The sequence below is a fragment of the Dipodomys ordii genome, unplaced genomic scaffold, assembly GCF_000151885.1.
Source record: "Dipodomys ordii isolate 6190 unplaced genomic scaffold, Dord_2.0 Scaffold90, whole genome shotgun sequence".
Classification (NCBI taxonomy): Eukaryota; Metazoa; Chordata; class Mammalia; order Rodentia; family Heteromyidae; genus Dipodomys; species Dipodomys ordii.
This window is the reverse complement of record NW_012267306.1, coordinates 9567291-9586125: the sequence shown is the minus strand read 5'-3', so window position 1 is coordinate 9586125 and position 18835 is coordinate 9567291.

The following is an 18835-nucleotide window of genomic DNA, read 5'->3' as shown; positions in this document are numbered from 1 at the left end:
TGGTAAGAAATGTACGTATTATCCTGCCCATGCAATTGTAACCCCTCTGTACAGTATGTTCACAAATAAAATAAAATAAAATTTAAAAAAAAAAAAAAAAATAAAAAAATAAAATGTTTGTCTATCTGAGGTTAATCAGAGTGTCACAGTCAAAGAGCAACTTTAAATGACTTACTTTCAGTTCATTGTTTGTAAGAGTAAAGGTTTCATTTGAAAAGGGGTTCGCCATCAGCTGATAAGTTATATTGTTATTGGGGAAAGTTCCATCCTGATCTGTGCAAGTAAGAGAGACTACAAGACTTTCAAGTGGAATGTTTTCAGGAAGTTCAAATCTGTAATAAGGAAAATATGAGAAACATGTGGTAAACATGTTATCTAGATTTACTCAGATGATAATATTTAATCTGAAAGATGACTTAGAATGTGTTTGCATCTTAAATAACTATTTTTACAACAAGAAAAATGCATTGTTGGTGAAAAACTATATGAGAAATGGTTTGCCATCATTGCTGAAGTGAAGCAGCAAATTTAGGCAGACATGTAGGTAATTGAACAAAACAAAAATTTGCAGCTGTCCTGGATCTCTCCTGGATCCTATGATCTCCTGGAATTAATTGACCCATGCTTTTCTTACATGCATGTTTTATACCATTGTCTTTATTTTTTAAATATGGAAGTTGAGAAATTACTGACTATTAAATTTACTTAGGTCTTGATTCTTGCCAATATTCAGATTTTCTTCTGCATATCCCAGCTCTCTACACCTTTTGCAGTTGTTTTTGCTGGTGAAATGGGAAAGCTATATACTACTTTCAGGTGATTAAAATTTGGAGTGTCTTTCACATTCTGTCTCTCTGTTTTTCCCTCCTCCTCCTCCTCCTCTTTCTCCTCCTCCTCCTTGTTCTCCTCTTCTTCCTCCTCCTTTCCCTCCTCTCTCCCCCTCTCATTTTTCTCTTTGTTTTAAAACTAAACAAGTGAATAAATTACTATTGCCAGGCTATAACACAATAGAGTGCTGTACAGTATAGCCAGCAAATTTGCATTGTGTCCTTCATCAGAGACAAGGACATGCTGCATAGGTGCTTGTTATTTTTTAAACTTTTAGCAATCTTTAAGTATAACAGTTTTTTACATGTACAGACAACTATGATTGTGGCTTAGGAAGAATGCTGCTAATTTAATAATTGAGCATAATTTCACAGTAAAATTATGAAATAAAAGATGGATTGTCTAGTTTGTTAACCTGAGGAATACTCTACAAAGAAAAATTTCTGACAATCTTCAATATAAATGTCTAGACTACTAGCAAGAAGAAAGTAAAGGCAAGCTTCTATCTCTATGGCTTTGTTATTTTCCTTTTATTTTTAGCAGAAGAACTCTGGGAAACCATTTTGAAACTAAATAATGCTTTCTTAATTTTTTTGGACTTGTCTGGGGCTTGAACTCAGGGCATGGGCACTGTGTCTGAGCTTTTTGCTCAGGGTTAGCACTCTACTACTTCAGCCACAGCACCATTTAGCATTTTGGTGGTTAATTGAAGGTAATAGTTTCAAGCACTCTCCTAACTAAACTGGCTTCAAAATATGATCCTCAGATCCCAGTCTCCTGAGTAGCTATGATGACAGGTATAAGTCATCAGCACCCAGTCAATATAGATGTTGTTTTCTAAAATAATTTGTTCTACATCACACAAAATAAAAAGTATATGCAGCTGATCAATGCATACATGTCTTGTGTAATGTCTAGAATAGATTATAAGCACTTCTGTCTCTCCAAATACCTATCCTTTCTTTAAGATAAAAACTCTTAAAATCCTTTCTTTCCATTTTAAAACAATATATAGTATATTACCATTCTCTACAGTTACCCTCCTATGAGGTAGGTAGCACAGTAGAAATTCTTGCTTCTCTCTAAATGTATCTTAGTGAGTGTGCCTAAACTTTCCCATGTCTTCTCTTCTTTATTCTCCCAGCCTCTGATAGCCACCATTCAATTCTTTATTTTGATGATGTTGTAACATTGATTATTTTCTTTTTTTGATTAACGAAGGTGTGCTGGTTTGGGGGCTTCAACTCTGGGCCTCAAGTTCTCACTTGGCTAGTTATTTGAAGATAACAATTTTCACAGATTTATCTTTGTGGTCTGGCTTCAAACCTCTACCCTCAAATCAAGGATTCTCTAATTCTCAATCCTAGCTACCTGAGTAGCTAGGATTATAGGTGTGAGCCATCTGTGCTAGGCTCTTAACATTGATTCTTGAGAATCAACAAAGGCCCTAATTTTATATATGGATTTTGTGCTATTTTTATTACTATAAAGTGATGAAATACATGTCTTCATTATTGTTCATAATGTGTTGTAAGTGAGAGGTAAGTTATTCAAGGAAAGACAAAATTCATTGCTCATTATAAAACAACATTTCTCCTATCTAAAGAGAAGTAAGCATTTCCATTGCTCCATTTGAGGGATGACTTAAATTCTACTGCATCTAGTTGGCATTAGCCTTTTTTAAATGAGGCTTTAGTGCTGAAAATAAATATGTCTATGTCTTTATTTGCCTTTCTATCAAATAAGTCCACTTACATAGAGCGAAAAGAGAAAATGAAGCTGTGTGTTGTCTGAAAATAAAGAATGACAGGCTTCTACTTCAATCTCACACTGGTTTGCTGTTTATTCATTCATTTCTCTCCTTCCCCTCTCTATGCAAAAATCTGAAAAACAAACAGCTGCTATTATAACTTACGTGTAGATATCCTGTGAGCACCGAGGTGAATTGTCATTTACATCTTGTAGAATCACTGTGAATGACCCAGTGGTTGAATGGACTCTTTCATTGTCATAAACTCTAATGTATAATACCCAAGATTTTGGAACTGTTACATCTTCATAGTCCAAAGGATAGGCAACTGTGACCTCTCCTGAGTCTAAAAGGGAGACAGATGAAAATGTATTCAGCATTCATGAGATAACCAAGTTATGCCTTAAATGAAGACATGGATAAAACAGTACTAGAGAAAAAAGGAAGGTGAGTTGCTGACCAGACAGCTCACAAGCTAGTTGGGATTGTTGCAGGAGTGAGGAATGAGTGTTGTAAGTGAAGAAAAGAGAAGCCTGCTATGCTGCAGAATCAGTAAATATGTAATTGCAGGTCATTAGGTTGGATGGTGAGATAAACGCTGAGAGAGAAAAATTAGCACAGGACATGCAGGAGTAACGTGGCTTAGAAATGGAGACAGCAGTTAGTGAGGATGGAGACAGTATGCAGATGAAAATAACAAAAAGAAAAGCATAATGTCTTAATTGGCAGTTGCTTCTTAAATATATTTGCAGAACACATAATATTGGTCATAAACAATATTCTTATATAATAGTTAATATGTAATAATGCTCACCATTTCTTTTTTTTTTTTGTCAGTTGTGGTGTTTGAACTCTGGGCCTCAGCTCTTCAGCTCAAGGCTAACACTGTACTTCTTGAGTCATAGCGCCATTTCCGGTTTTCTGGTGGTTAATTGCAGATAAGAGTCTCATGGACTCTTATCAGCTCCAGCTGGCTTTGAACCGTGATCTTCAGATCTCAGCCTCCTGAGTAGCTAGGATTACAGGCATGAGCCACTGGTGCCCAGCTGCTCACCATTTCTTATGCCAATATCTCTCATGGCAATTTTGGTCATCTACAGTGTCTTCTACTGGGAATTGTTCAGGAAAACACTATGGGATGAATTAGCTTATTGCTTTTATCTTTCTTAAACTTTATCTTCTGTCTTTAGGCCATGATTTTGTATCTAATTTTGTATCTTCATGTTTTCAAGTTTTTAAAATACATTACCTTGTTAATTTATGAAACGGGATGGAGATATGTGTTGCACTCTGATGATCACTTTCTTACTATCACTTTCTTATAGACTACTCTTCTACCTAGTTCAAATTCTTTTTTTTTCCTGTCCTGGCCCTGACTTCGAGTCTTTTTGTGCTCAAGGCTAGTGCTCCCCAACTTGATCTACAGCACCAATTCTGGCTTCTTCTGAGTAGTTTATTGGAGATAAGAGTCTTACAGACTTTACTTTTGGGGCTGGCTTTGAACTGTGATCCTCAAATCTCAGCCTCCTGAATAGCTAGGATTACATGAGCCACTGGCGCCAAGTTTCAAAGACTTATTTTTAAAGTTAAATCTAATAGTTTATAAGAATGTGCTTCAAATTTAGCAGTCTTACATTATATTTTTTTCTGACATCTTATGTTTGGTTACAACATAGTTTTCTTAAATGATGCTTCTGCATGTTGGTTGTATTGTGTTGCTTTTGTTTTCTTCAGGAACTTTTAAACTAGGATTTCAAGTATTTTCTCTTCCATCACTTGAATTTTTTTAACTTCTGTTCTTGTTTAATTGCTGAATTTTTGAATAATCACAAACTGAGGAAAGGACTTAGTCCCTGAACAATTAGAGAATATGTCACTGACCAAATGTTTCTTCATTCTTCAGCACACAAATGTGCATTTCTTCCAAGAGTATTCTCCAAGACAGGCATCAAAAGCCAATATCAGGAAGTTAACATTACAATAAAATAAAATTTTAAGGAAGAGTGAGGGAATGAGTGGTAGGGAAGGGTGGGTGAGAATGACGAAGAGTGACAGAATGTATTGTTTTGGGAAACTGCTTTGTTGAATAGTTTCTAATTCATGCACCTACTTAAAAAAATTCAATAAAGTTTCTGAACTTCATAAAAAAAGAAAAAAAAGAAGTTAACATCAGCGTTCCAATACTGATAGTCTCAATCATATTTCACTGGTTGTCTCAATGTTTTTATAATAAAAGACCCAGCTCAAAACACATTGTCAAGTCTCTTTAGTCTGAAAAACTCTTATTTTCCCTTGAGTTTTATAACCTTGACCTTGTAGAGGAGGAAAATTTAGTGTTATTTGGGAATTTCCCTCAAGTAGATTTGCCTAATGTTTAGATATGCCTAGATTGCTGTTTTATGGTTTTAGATGTGAAATATTACGGCAATTATATGATGTTCTTATTACATGCTATCGGTCTGTCTCATTACTGCTGATGTCTACTTTAATTACTTGATTGAGCAGCTGTCTGCTATTTTTCTTCAATCACAAGTTACTGTTTCACCCCTTGTAATCAATAATTTTGTGGAGAGGGTAAAACTATGAAAACATTCCATAGATCATAGAACTCAATTTACTTAGTTATTTGTACATAAGTAATGTATAAATTACAGATTCAAAATGTCCTACTTCATTTGATGGGCTATATTGTTTAATTACATATTTTGATAAGCAGAAGGTATATATCTTTAGGGATTATTACATTTTAATTACAAACATGTGCAAGACATAATATCTAAATCGGAGTAACAAATCTTGTATCTCATGAATAGAATTATGAATTTTTATGTGTGAACAGGTATGCAGTTACATCAATCATAACATGTGTAACCACATATACCTATGTATAAAAGGCATATTGAACGATTTCAGTTTGTTCTGATTTGTTCCATTTTAATTTCTCCTTATGCTTTTCATTCTAGTTTTCTCATGTTTACATTTTATAATCCACCCCCCTCCCAGCTGAGGAAATCAGCTTCTATGACCCTTAGTGGTGTGATTTTATCAAGCCCCCGTGTGAGACTCTCCTACCTGGTGCCCTGTCTGTCTCCTCACTCCTCCAAGGACACCCTTCTCCCCCGCTGCCCCATGAATCCCCACTAAAAGCCACCTTGTGGCCTCTCTTAGACTAACTCTCTGCATGGAGTTCTTTCTCTTTATCTGATCAGTCCTGTGTGTTTAATCTGTTCTTTTCATATGTGAGAAGTATATACTTATTTAAAGAGAGAACTTTTCTTCTTTTCACCCTGTTCTTACTTTATGCCTAAATTAAGAGGCATGATCATGTAACTTCTGGACATGTGAAACACTTGTAGTTACAAATATCTTAATCAAGCAGTCTAAATTCAAATACAGACAAACCACAGAAATTTTGGGTGATATAAAACTCCCCTCCCCATTAGAATACCACTTGCTTAATGTGTGGCAGGCCCTGGTTTGAACAAGCAAAAGAGACAAAGCACACATAAACAAAAAAAAAATCTCTATTTTAGAGTTATATTCTAGAAAAGAACTAGTAAAATAAAAATACCCAAGGGATTACTACTTATACAGAGTGCTCATAAGAATATAAGATATAGAATAAGTATTCAATTTATATTAATAAGTATTTTTGGTTTTCATGAGAAAAATTATTTCTTGGGGATAGGGGAACAAAACCTCATATAACAAAATCCCAGGAAGCACAGGACACACAAGATCTGAGCTATCTTTTTAGTCTCCTGGAGCAGACAGAACCAAAAGACATTTTCATAACTCTAACAGTGAAAGAATGATTACTTTCCTACTTCATTATAATCTCCTAAATATATTGCTAAATAGTTTAAAGATTATTTCATCTTTGTAGAATGATAAGCAGCCAAATTTGAACAAATGCAAAATATTTTGTTTTATTTTCTGAACTGATTAACCACAAGAAATTATACCTTGATTTATTGAAAATTCTTTCCGTGTACCAATAAATTCATAGTATACCGAATCCCCTATGTCTCTATCAGCTGCTGTCAATTTGATGAGCTTTGTTCCAACAGGGAGATTTTCATAAATATTTATAGGTGCATCTGGTATGTGTCTGTGGAACCAAGAAGTTTCATTATCATTCAATGTAAACAAATGTCTCTTTATGTCTGTCACAGAGAAAATACTTTAAAACACTTTAAATTTTCTAAGATACCTATATTTCAATGGTTTAAAGTTTTTAGAATTAAATTACTTATGTATATTTGCATATATATGTTTATATCTGTATATACATATTAAAAATTATATAAATTACAATGGAAACAGGAGTAATACATTGAGATTTATTCTAGTATGAAATCCAAGTATGTAAATATTTACATTACTCATTGCTTACGTAAGAACAGGAATCTCATCATTAACATTTTGGATATTTATAGTGATGGTGCCAATGCAGGACTCCAGAGAGAATGGCTCCCTGTTTTTCACAGCAATCACAAACTGGAATTGCTTGAGAGAGAGAGAGAGAGAGAGAGAGCATTATTTTGCTCAAGTGTTCAAAATATGTAATCCCTCTTACATCTAAAAAATATTTCATAATACTTCTTTAAAAATAAAATTGAAAGGTACTTTTAAATGTTAGAAGCATAAAGGAGAAAACCATTGCTAAAACACCTTATGCGCATATTTTCTTGTATGTTCACAGATTTCTTCAATAACCTCTATACTTTAGATTATATTTTAAACATTCATTTTGATATACTATGTTTTAGGCATGATATCAGATTTCTGTGTATTGAAAAAGTATGAGAGTAACTTACATTCTATTAATTAGGGGAAAAGTTATAAAGTTAAGAACTATATTACTTTTGAAGAAGTTTGGAAAACATAAATATTTTAAAACTTACAAAGCTGTAAAAATGCACTCACAAATATTTTTTGTGAGAAGTGAACTCTGATAATGTAATAGCCAAGTTTAATGAAAGATAGATTTTAGATTTTTTTGTTTTATTCAATTTAATTCCTTAATTAATAAGTTATATGTATGCAATCCCATTTCAATTTATATTTAATCCAGTACTATTGTATCGTGTTGAGTCTTCCATTTTAGTTATACATGAAATGTCTCAGAAAAAGTTAAACGTCAATGTAATACATGAGAAAGAAACAGAAACTATATTATCATCTGAACAGATGGAGAAAAATTTATAAAAGTCAAAAACAAATTCTTGATGAATATCCTATAATAAGGCATAACCTACTAAAACTTAATGTTAAATAATATTCTTGTTTGAAACATTTGAGCAACATATTTTCAAACCCATGACAACATGAGGATTGCTGCTAATATTTATCATTGGTAGTGAACATTGCTTAGAAAATCCTCATCATTAAAAAATAAACTGATATAAGATAAATAATAAGTGACCTGGAGTCACAGCTTAAGTCATAGAGTACCTAGCTAGCAAACAGGAAGCCCTGAGTTCAAGCCCTAGTACAGAAAACAAACAACAAATATTTTCCTGTGTGCATGTGACTCACACCTGTAATCCTATTATTCAGGAGGCTAAGACCTAGGGAAGGAAGACTTGAAAACTACTCAGGGCAGAAAAGTCCATAAGAGTTTATCTCTAATTCACCAGCCAAAAGACAGGCTTGTGGCATTGTTCAAGGGTTAGAGTGCTAGCTGAGTAAGCATGAGGTCCTGAGTTCAAACTCTGGTATGGCCAAAAAAGAAATCACTAAACCATCAAGTATACTATATCAAGAGAATGAAACAACCAAAAAATGGGGGAAATAATTGAAAGTTGAAGTGATTAGAAAACACTTTCTAGTTTTCAAACACATATTTTAGAAAATAATTGTCTGTTCAGGGAATATATGAGAAAGATTGATAAAGAAAAACTAACCTGGAAATTTGAGATTATAAAAAAATGGAAACATTGGAACGGGATGAGATCGTCCATAATGAAAAGTGTGACCAAGGGGCCACTGAAATTTAAGGAGAAGCCTAAAGAAAAAGAGGAATTTGAAAAGAATAAAGTCATAAAAGTAGGAAATGTGAAAATATATCATCATTAAAGTTAATAATTTTATAGCACTGAGCTATGACTTATGTCTGTAATCTTAATTACTGGAGTCATGCTCTGAAGTCAGCCTAGGAACATAAATCTGAGAGACTCTATCTTCAATTAATCAGCAAAAAGTTCAACTGGAATTATGCCTTAAGTGGTAGAGTGCCATGAGCAAGAAAATGTTGTGGACAAGAAAATAGAACAATTGAAGCCCTGAAATCAAACTCTTGTACCATTTCCAAAAAAAACCCAAAAATATTGGAGAAAAACTCTTATAATTTTCCACATATATTTTATTAGTGTTACTATGTAAGAAATGAAGGATTATCTAACAATTATTGGTATTAATAAAACAATTTTGCAGCCACTTTAAGATCAAGAAATATAAGGCCTATGTTTCCCAAGTAGCCATAAAGAACAGTGAGAAATAAATATTTATGAGCATCACTAAGTTGCTTAGGAATGTTCTTCATATGATGTAAAAGAAGCTTATGTATTAAAAATATTAATGTTTCTGAAGGAGTTGAGTAAGATTCTAAATGAATGAATATATAAATGAATATATATAGCAATAATTAAGTTACTAATTCTCTTTAGTTTAATTTTAAAATTTGATGTGATTAAAATAAGCATGTAAATGGAACTTTGTTTTCATAAATGGAGAGCATTATATGTAAAAATAAACAAAGTAAACACAGTGAATGGTTAAAAAAGAATCACTGGGATCAAAGGAGGATATTCATAGCCGTGAATCATAAAGGTTCAATAGCTATATATGTGTGATCAAATGAAATAATATTTTATGAAATGAATTCCAAGAAATGGAATCAAGAGATTTATTGTTGTTGCTGCTACAGTTTTGGTTGCCTTTCCTTTTATCTTGTTTGTTAGTTTATTTGTCTTAGGGAGAACAAGAGGGGGCACAGAAAACATGGTGTGAAGAGTGAGCAAATACTCAGTAGACACTAATGTGGAAAATGAGCTCTATAATTTGGGGTGGAGGAAAAAAACAGAGAGAGCAAGAGAGGGATAACATGGTTCAAAAAGAAATGTTCTCATTACCTGACTTACATAACTGTCACCCCTCTGTACGTCACCTCTGCCATAACAATAAAATATATTTAAGGAAAAAAAAAAGAAAAGAAAAGCTCAGAAACATAGCCCAGGTGCTGACTTCAAGCCCCAGAATGAAAAGAAAGAAAGAAAGAAAGAAAGAAAGAAAGAAAGAAAGAGTGAGAGAGAAAGGGGGAGAGAGAGAGATGGAGGAGGGAGAGAGAAAGAAAGAAAGAGTGAGAGAGAAAGGGGGAGAGAGAGAGATGGAGGAGGGAGAGAGAAAGAAAGAAAGAAAGGAAGGAAGAAAGAAAGAAAGAAAGAAAGAAAGAAAGAGTGAGAGAGAAAGGGGGAGAGAGAGAGAGATGGAGGAGGGAGAGAAAGAAAAAATGCTAGCAGGTTTTTTTGGAGTGAGTAGGAAACAGCAAAATCCATTATATATGACATCATCCTATAATACCACAGGGAAAAGTAATATTATAATAGCCACATTTCTTGCAAAAATAAGTATTACCTTTTATTCTTCTATAATTTTTCATAGAGGAATTATTTCTAGCCAAAATATTTGTAGTTTAGAAAATAATAGATTAAAAAAGACATTTGGGGAAAAAATGCCTGATAAGTCCATTACTGAAAACAATGAGAAATGTTAGAGAGAACTGGAAGTAAACAGAAGTTTAAATGGCCCCATTACACTTGGTAGGAGATGGCCCCAGGAATAATTTAGTAGGAGAAGGTGATTGATTTGTTCTGTTTCTCTATCCCTGTAGATTTTTCTCCTCTTTCCTGATATTTTCAAATTTAAAATCCAAATATAACATGAAGAAAAAGAAGAAAAAGATCAAGTGTCTACAATAAAGTAAAGCCAAATTCAGATGTAATTCTCTAGATAATTCAAACTGTTGAGGACTGTAATCTTTAATTACCTAGAACACTGTCTCAGTTCTAGTATTTTTTAATATAAACATAATCAGTTATTCAACTTACACACATACAAAAACATACGCTCTTACTTTATTTGTTAGAAATAAATCTCTAAACATTAAAACTTAATTAAATAAATTTAGTAACTTCTATTTTCATTTTGAGTGGATGTTAGTCATTATTTTTAGTTTAAGTGTGTTGAATGTTTTCATTAATGTTTTGTTTTAGACTTAGTATTACCTTGGGATTTGTTTCATAGTCCAAAAGAGGTTCAGCAGTTTTTGAAATGACACCATTATATGGATCCAAAGCAAAGTAGACAGTGGCATTAGTTGAAGAGTTTAATATTAAAAACTGTGAACACAAACACACACACACGTGATTAATGTGCTATTGAAAAAGCATGAATTTTGAATTGACAGGTTTTTTTGGGGGGGGTTATTTTTGTTTTTTTTTTGTTTGTTTTTCTTGGTCATGGGCTTGAACTCTGGGCCTGGGCTCTGTCCCTCAGCTCTTCAGCTCAAGGTGAGCGCTCTACCACTTGAGCCACAGCACCACTTCTGGTTTTCTAGTGGTTTATTGGAGATAAGAGTCTCAAGAACGTTCCTGCCCAGGCTGGCTTTGAACTGTGATACTCAAATATCAGCCTCCTGAGTAGCTAGGATTACAGGCATGAGCCACCCGCTCCCAGCTGAACTGACAATTTTGATGCAGTGGTTTGACAAAAAGTATACCAAAATTAATTTTGTGAAGACAAAGCCCATAAATAAAATAGAAGCTTACTTTGATTTTTATACTTCAGAAACTATTTGCACATTTCTTTCATGTTTTTAGCTGTCTGTATTTTTTTCTATTTGTTTTTGTACTTAAGTTCTAGAAAATTTTTGGTAAATAGTTTACAATTAGTTTACTTTCTAATGTTGTATTTACAGCTTTTTCCAATATAAAAAGCCATTCCCTCTTGCATATGCAGGAAGTGTATCTAAAGAGGTACGTGCAATGAATTATTTGGAAGAAAACATTTGATCTCATCTCTGAATCGTGTCCTTGCATGGCAAAAATAAAATAAAGCTTTGGACAGATACTGTTTTGTGGGTGTTACCATATTTCTCTCTATTCTTATCGCGCATTCTTAAACAAGGTTCAGGTTCAAAATGAACATTCTAGAATTTGAACAGAATTTCATAAAGAAAATAAATAATAAGAAATTACATCCAGACTTTGGCACAAAGAAAACTTTTAAAGCCTGGGAGATGTGATATCCAATTCCATTTTTAGAAAGACACAGGACCATTTGGATGGGCACATTAATTTAATTATGTGTGTTGGTAAGTGAACAATCCGAGTTGGCTTATGTTAAGCTTTTAAAATTTACTAAACAATCTTATGGAGAAAAAAATCTCCTTTTGTTTTTTCCTACATATTATGGTTTAGATTTATTAAAAATTAGCATATTCTCTCTCTGTGTTTCTGTTTTGTATATTTTTCTAGTGATTTTACAGTAAAATTCTAACAATGTAATTTTTACTAATGTAAAATACATAATTATAATTGGAATTTATGGAGATATTGACCCCAATGCACATAAATGCATGTGCCCCCACATCTCACACACATCACCTCCATATCGGACCCTAACCCTGCCTGGCACATAGACATATGGAGCATTTGAGCCTGGTGAGCAAAGAATTAGTAAGTGGTCCTGTAATGTGGTCTCTTCTATCCTCAAACTAAACCACATGAGCCAAAAATATAACCAAGTGTCATGATCAATGTCTCATAATCAGCTCAGCAGAAAAATTATATATAGATTAAGTTCTCCAGAGAGATTCTTCCCCAACTTTAGCTTCAACTATATTCCCAAGTCAGGTTTATAAGCCAGTTGTTACAAAAAGCTTGTATACACAGAAAAAAAAAAACAGACACAAAAAAACAGTCTATTCTTATTTTATGGAGAATTTGAATTAGTCACTAAATTTAGGGTAGAATATTCCCAGATATTAATATGATTTATCATATATAATCAAGAAAAACAGTTTTCCTTACAAAGCTAATTTGATTATAGGTCATATTACACCATAAAAGTTTCTGTGGAAATATAGTCATGAATAAATTATTTTAAATTTCTTCCTTACCCTCTCTTAAGCTACAATTATTTTGTCATCAATTACTTTATAATTCTCTGTTCTTTACAAATATTGTTGAAACCAAAAATAATATGAAGATCTAAACATGATTTATGTGAATTATGTCTATAACAAAGGAAATATGTATGACTGGGATCAAAGAAAAGTAATGAAAAATAAGAGGTCATTCTAGTATTGTGTATTGTATTATCAGATGAATACTGGAGAAATTTAAGTTGTAGTTTTTGCAGGGCTTTCAGACAATTTTAGCTTGAGTTTTCATTTTCACTTTTAAGCCATATCATCTTCTAATTTTATTTTTGGTAGTCTGTACTCAGAACAACACCCCTTGTTATTGGTCACTCTGTCACTTGAGCCATGCTTCCAGCCCAAAATTTTTGCTAATGAGTTTTTAATTTTTGCTAGTGAGTCTTACAGAATTTTCTACCTAGGCTGGACTTGATCCATAATTTACAGGACACAGTCTTCTAAGTTGCTGGGATTAAAGATATGAGTCAAAACATGTTACCCAGCAAGACATGTCATTTTTATAATGTTAGTATATCACTATGTGTGAATTTCTTCTCTCACTTCTGTAGACTTCAGAAGTTAAAAAAACACTACCTTTTTGGCAAAGATTTATTTTTAATATAACAGGGAGAAATATATAGTAGAAAATACAGAAATATAATATAGTAGGCAGAAAAAATGAGAAACATTTCCTGCTACATATGCAGGAAATAGGAATAAAGCCTCGAAGTGGAGGTTAATATGAGTTCTTATAATTTCTGAGCTGAGAAATTACGTATGCATATGTCAATCTTGCAGTTCTTTCCTCTGAGACAACAGTTTTGTGTGTGTTAGATGGGTGAGGCTCATTCAAAACACAGGTAATGGACAGAACTTCTCTTTGCAAGACCTATCTTTTATTCTTTCGGTCCTTATCCATCCAGAAAGTGCTTTCAGATTTTAGGCTGCCTCTCCTGTATCTTCTAAAAGGTTATTTAATTAAACCCCTGAGAAAATGATCTTGGATTGTTCAAAAGTGAGCATTCCATTTTCTAGATCAAATATGGAAAATGTAAATAACTGATCATTAAAACTTACTTCAACTTCCTGTCCTAGATCTGGATCTCTTGAAAGAATCATGTATATAAAAGTTGATGCAGGAACATTTTCAGGAACAGACACTGAAATACCTATACCATAATATAAATTATGAAAAATAATTTAAATATTTTTGCATTTTTAATTTACATGAGTTATCATGTTTCAAGAATTTCTGAACTCTGGGCCTGGGCACTGTCCCTCAGCTCTTCAGCTCAAGGCTAGCACTCTACCACTTGAGCCACAGCGCCACTTCCGGCTTTTTTCTTTTTTGCTTATGTGGTGCTGAAGAATCAAACCCAGGGTCTCATGCATGCAAGGCAAGCGCTCTACCACTGAGCCACCTTCCCAGCCCCAAAAGAATTTCTACTTCAAGTAATTTTCTTAATGATAGTTATTTGAGAAAAATCTACAATTAATATTAACATCAATATTCATGTATTTTACACCTTCAGTGAGTTAACAGCTGTGTATATCCTGAAACCACATCGAGGGACCACACAGCATTTACCTCCCCATATTCATATTTTTTAGATGGAATTTGGTCATGTTTCTCTGATTGGCCATAAACTTATAAGTTCAAACAGTCCAATCCTATCTTTGTATATGATTGCAAATGTGCAGAATAAACCTACCATATTAATAAAATATCTATATTTAAAAGTAAACATAACTCAGTCTCTTAGCTCTAAATTTAAATTTGGAACAAGTATGTGAAATAAGAGATGATTTTCCAGAGTCTGGTACAAGAGCAATGATCATTAAGATATTTAACTTTATTTCCTTTATATAAGAGTATTGATGATTTTCTTCTTTTTCACAATAATGTACACAATATAGATCATAGACAGTGAAATTAAGAAGAAAGCTGCTTGAATTAGAAAGGTGCTTGATTTCCTCCTCTGTTAGTATTCTTGACTATAAAATATGAAAAAAGGACATTTTCATTTTTAGAGTGGTTTTAAAACTAAATAAAATTTCTTAACAAACATTTCACAAATGCTCAGAAAATACTCCCCTCCTTGTACCAAAATTGGTAATTTTCTTACTGTGATTTTCTTCTTACCCTGAAAACAAATAGCACAGATGCACACACAGGTAAATCACTGGCAGTTTCCAGTGGTTTAGATGATTCCATAAATGCTACTTTGTTTTCTAAAAGAATATTATTGCTAAGAGCCATTGGCTCATGCTGATAATCCTACTTACTCACAAGGCTGAGATCTGAGGATGGTGGTTCAAAGCCAGCCCAGACTAAATAGTCCATGCAATTCTTATCTTGAATTAACCACCAAAAAAGCCACAAGTGGAGTCGTGGCTCAAGTTGGTAGACCCTTATCCTTGAACAAAGACAAGCTTAGTCCCTAGTTCAAATCCCAAGGCTGGCACTCTCCCCCCCTTCTCCCTCTCTCTCTCTCCCTCTCTCTCTCTTGCTTACTATACCCCTGAGTCTGGACAAGGAGACCAGTGAATATTGTATAATCTGGATGAGATAGTGCTACATTTTTTTCTTTTGTCAGTTGTGGGGCTTGAACTCTGGGCCTGGGCACTCTCCCTCAGCTCTTCAGTTCAAGGCACTCTACCACTTGAGTCACAGTGCCACTTCCAGCTTTTTCTGCTTATGTGGTGCTGAGGAATCAAACCCAGGGTCTCATGCATGCAAGGCAAGCACTTTATCACTGAGTCACCTTCCCAGCCCAGTGCTACACTTATTTTTAAATTTTATCTTTACCTTTAAGTAAATATGCAAAGGAGCTCCCATTCAACACAGTAATTATGAATAAAATACATCTTGATCAACATCTTCCCTTTCATCATTCCTTCATCTTTCACAACCCCATTTTCAACTTTCTCAACTACATAGAATATGCATTGAATTTTATGACTATTTTTCTCTTTTCCTCCCTTCATTCATTTACCCCCACCCCCTCCTTTTGGTCCAACCCTCTACCTTCAAGTACCCAATTCCTGGCATTTATATTGATGGATTATGTGTGCTGCAACAGTTAAAACAATAGCACATGCAACTTTACTACTAAGAAATAATTCTAGTCCTCCACCAATACATGAAGATTGATAAACTTAAAACACAGGATATAATTACATCATCTGACATCTTAGCATGATGAAATTTTGTTTTTGGTGTTATTTTTTCCCTAGGAGTATGTTTAGGCTTACAAATTGACACAGAATTTTTCTAGCTCTACACTACCCATCAGACACAGTAACATCCTTCATATTATGAAACAATTTCTAAATTTGTTATAGGACATTTTGTGTGCATAAGACCCTCTTATCCACACAGTTATCTTTTGTTTCAAATTGTGGTTAAGCACATTCTCTAGGTTAGTGATTTTCTATGGTTAATACAACAGCTCAGTAACTAAACATTGTCAGTGAATTGAAAGTGTGTATTAAATCAGCAACTTGGAAACAAAGTCATTCTCCTTTGTGGGGTAAATTCAGTTATTCTCCTCCAGAGTCAGCCAATAGTTAATAGAAAGTGACTTGGAAGAGTAATCCTCTTCCAAAGACTCAGTCCCCATGATGAAGGGAAGGACATCTTGACCTTGACAGTGTCTGAACAGATTATGTGGGTTCAGCCAAGTCTACAGTAGAGATCAGGTCATAATGACCTTCAGATGCATGTGTATCTTTTTTTAAAGCTTACTATAATTTGAGGAGATTCAAAGACTATTACACAGAACCTCATATTGTTTCACAGTGATCCAAAAGATGGTATCTTCACAAACATGAAACTGGAATCTGATCCTGGCCCCTAGCTTACCTAATATATTTTTCTCTTTCTTAAGGATAGCCTATGAGAACTGGAGCCTTTACTATGAATTTCTATTTTATGGTCCTTGATTTGTTTTTTTGGGTCCGGTCATGGGGCCTGAACTCTGGGCCTGGGCACTGTCCCTCAGCTCTTCAGCTCAAGGCTAGCACTCTACCACTTGAGCCACAGTGCCACTTCTGGCTTTTTTCTTTTTGCTTATGTGGTGCTGAGGAATTGAACCCAGGGCCTCTGGCATGCAAGGCAAGCGCTCTACCACTGAGCCACCTTCCCAGCCCTTGAATTTCTATTTTAGATGAATTTGTATTATGCATTTCAGAAAGCATGTTTTGGTTTAAAGTAGGAAATGTGTGTGTGTGTGTGTGTGTAACTGAAAACTTTTGAGCTTCAAAAATGTTGATGTTTTTAAAGATGAACTCTAAATAGTACTTAAGGAAAGAGAAAAAGAGAAGAGAGCAGCCATAGACAGGCAACTGTTAGGCAGAGGGCATTAGTGATGTTGACTGCTCCATTTGCACTCAACTTTCCTGTATTTTTTTCTGTTAGTCGGGAAATTTAACTTAATAGAAGTAGAGAGAAGAAGGAAACGTCAAACAAAAGAGGGAGGAGTGTGGAAGGTTTAATTGTGACAGATAAATAAGCATTTGATGTTAGGAATAAACAGTGTGACAAGAATGGAAAAACTAACAATTGGAATAGCTGTAACTGCTGAGTTTCAGTTGACCCAACCAAAATTAAATCAAACTGGTCTGTTTCTGGGATCCAGTTATGAGCAAGGTCTCAGTAGTACATCCAAATGTTCAAAGGATTGTACTTTTAAGAGGTCATCATAGAAAACAGAAACATATCTAAGGGTTAGGTTAAGGAGCAGCACATGAGGTTATAATTTGTATGACACCAAGACAGCATATTCAATTATTTTACATATGAAGCTATAAAATCTCAACCACGAATATTTTATGTTATGAATGAAGAGAAGAAATAAAATTCAATTTATGAATCATAATTTACAACAAACTTCATAACCATATTGAAGAATACCTCTATATATAGACCTTAAGTTTATTACAATTTGGATATAATTTGTAAGCCTATTTAAAACAAGTACTTGAGAATACTACACACAGAGATTAATTATAGGCTTAATTCAAGAAGCAAAAAACTTAAGAAAGATTAAAATTAACAGTATAGAATGTTTGTATATGTCAGTTAAGAATAGTTTAAAACCAAACAAACTCCCAAATGATTATGTAACTATATGCTATATATATTTATAATGATCAATGTTACATCATTACTCACAAAATCAAGCAATCTGCATTTATAGTATTATTATGTGGCATCTCATGTATTCATTTATGAAATAATTTTTGTTGACTAAAGCAATTTGTCAAGTACATATCAACTATTTAATCAATTTCTATTATTAGAAATTTTGTTTCTTTCTAACATGTTATTACAAATTTTGCAATATATTTCTACCATATATTTTATATTTTGGTTGAGATGAATTTATTAAACAATGCACTGAGGTGAAGTTTAAGATATTTACTAAAATAAAATACTCTGTGGCTAAACAAAATACCTTAAAGTATTAATTTTTCATAGCATAGATAATGATGCATTTTCCCCATTATTTTATATGTTGATTAATAGATAATCATTTTCATATGCTTGTTAACTTAAGTGGCAACATATTATGCATATGCCATAGATAAATTTAGAATATTTTTATCCTGTACCTACCAACCAAAGAAATTATTACAATTGTAACTTTAAGTAAATTGATTACTATAGTTCTTGCTAGGAACATTTAAGGACTCTAATTTTGTTCAGGTTTTTATTTCTTTTACTAACTTTACCAATGTATAATTTCTGATGGATTTTTTTCAATAAAAGTGACTTAGAAATATACCTGCTCCTGTTGAAAAACTTGTATCACAGAAAATCGGATCATTCACATTCTCCACAGAAACTGTAAACATATATGTGCTGGTATTATTTCCATCATCTTTGGCTTCAATTTCTAAAGAGTAGATTTTGGAGTTTTTAGGGTTGTCAAGATTCAAAGGCTGAAGGAGGGTGATTATGCCTGTGACTGTTGAAAGAAATAAATATAATTTACTAAACTCAAATAATTAATATTGATGTTTTCATTCATTTAATGTTAAATATTTTT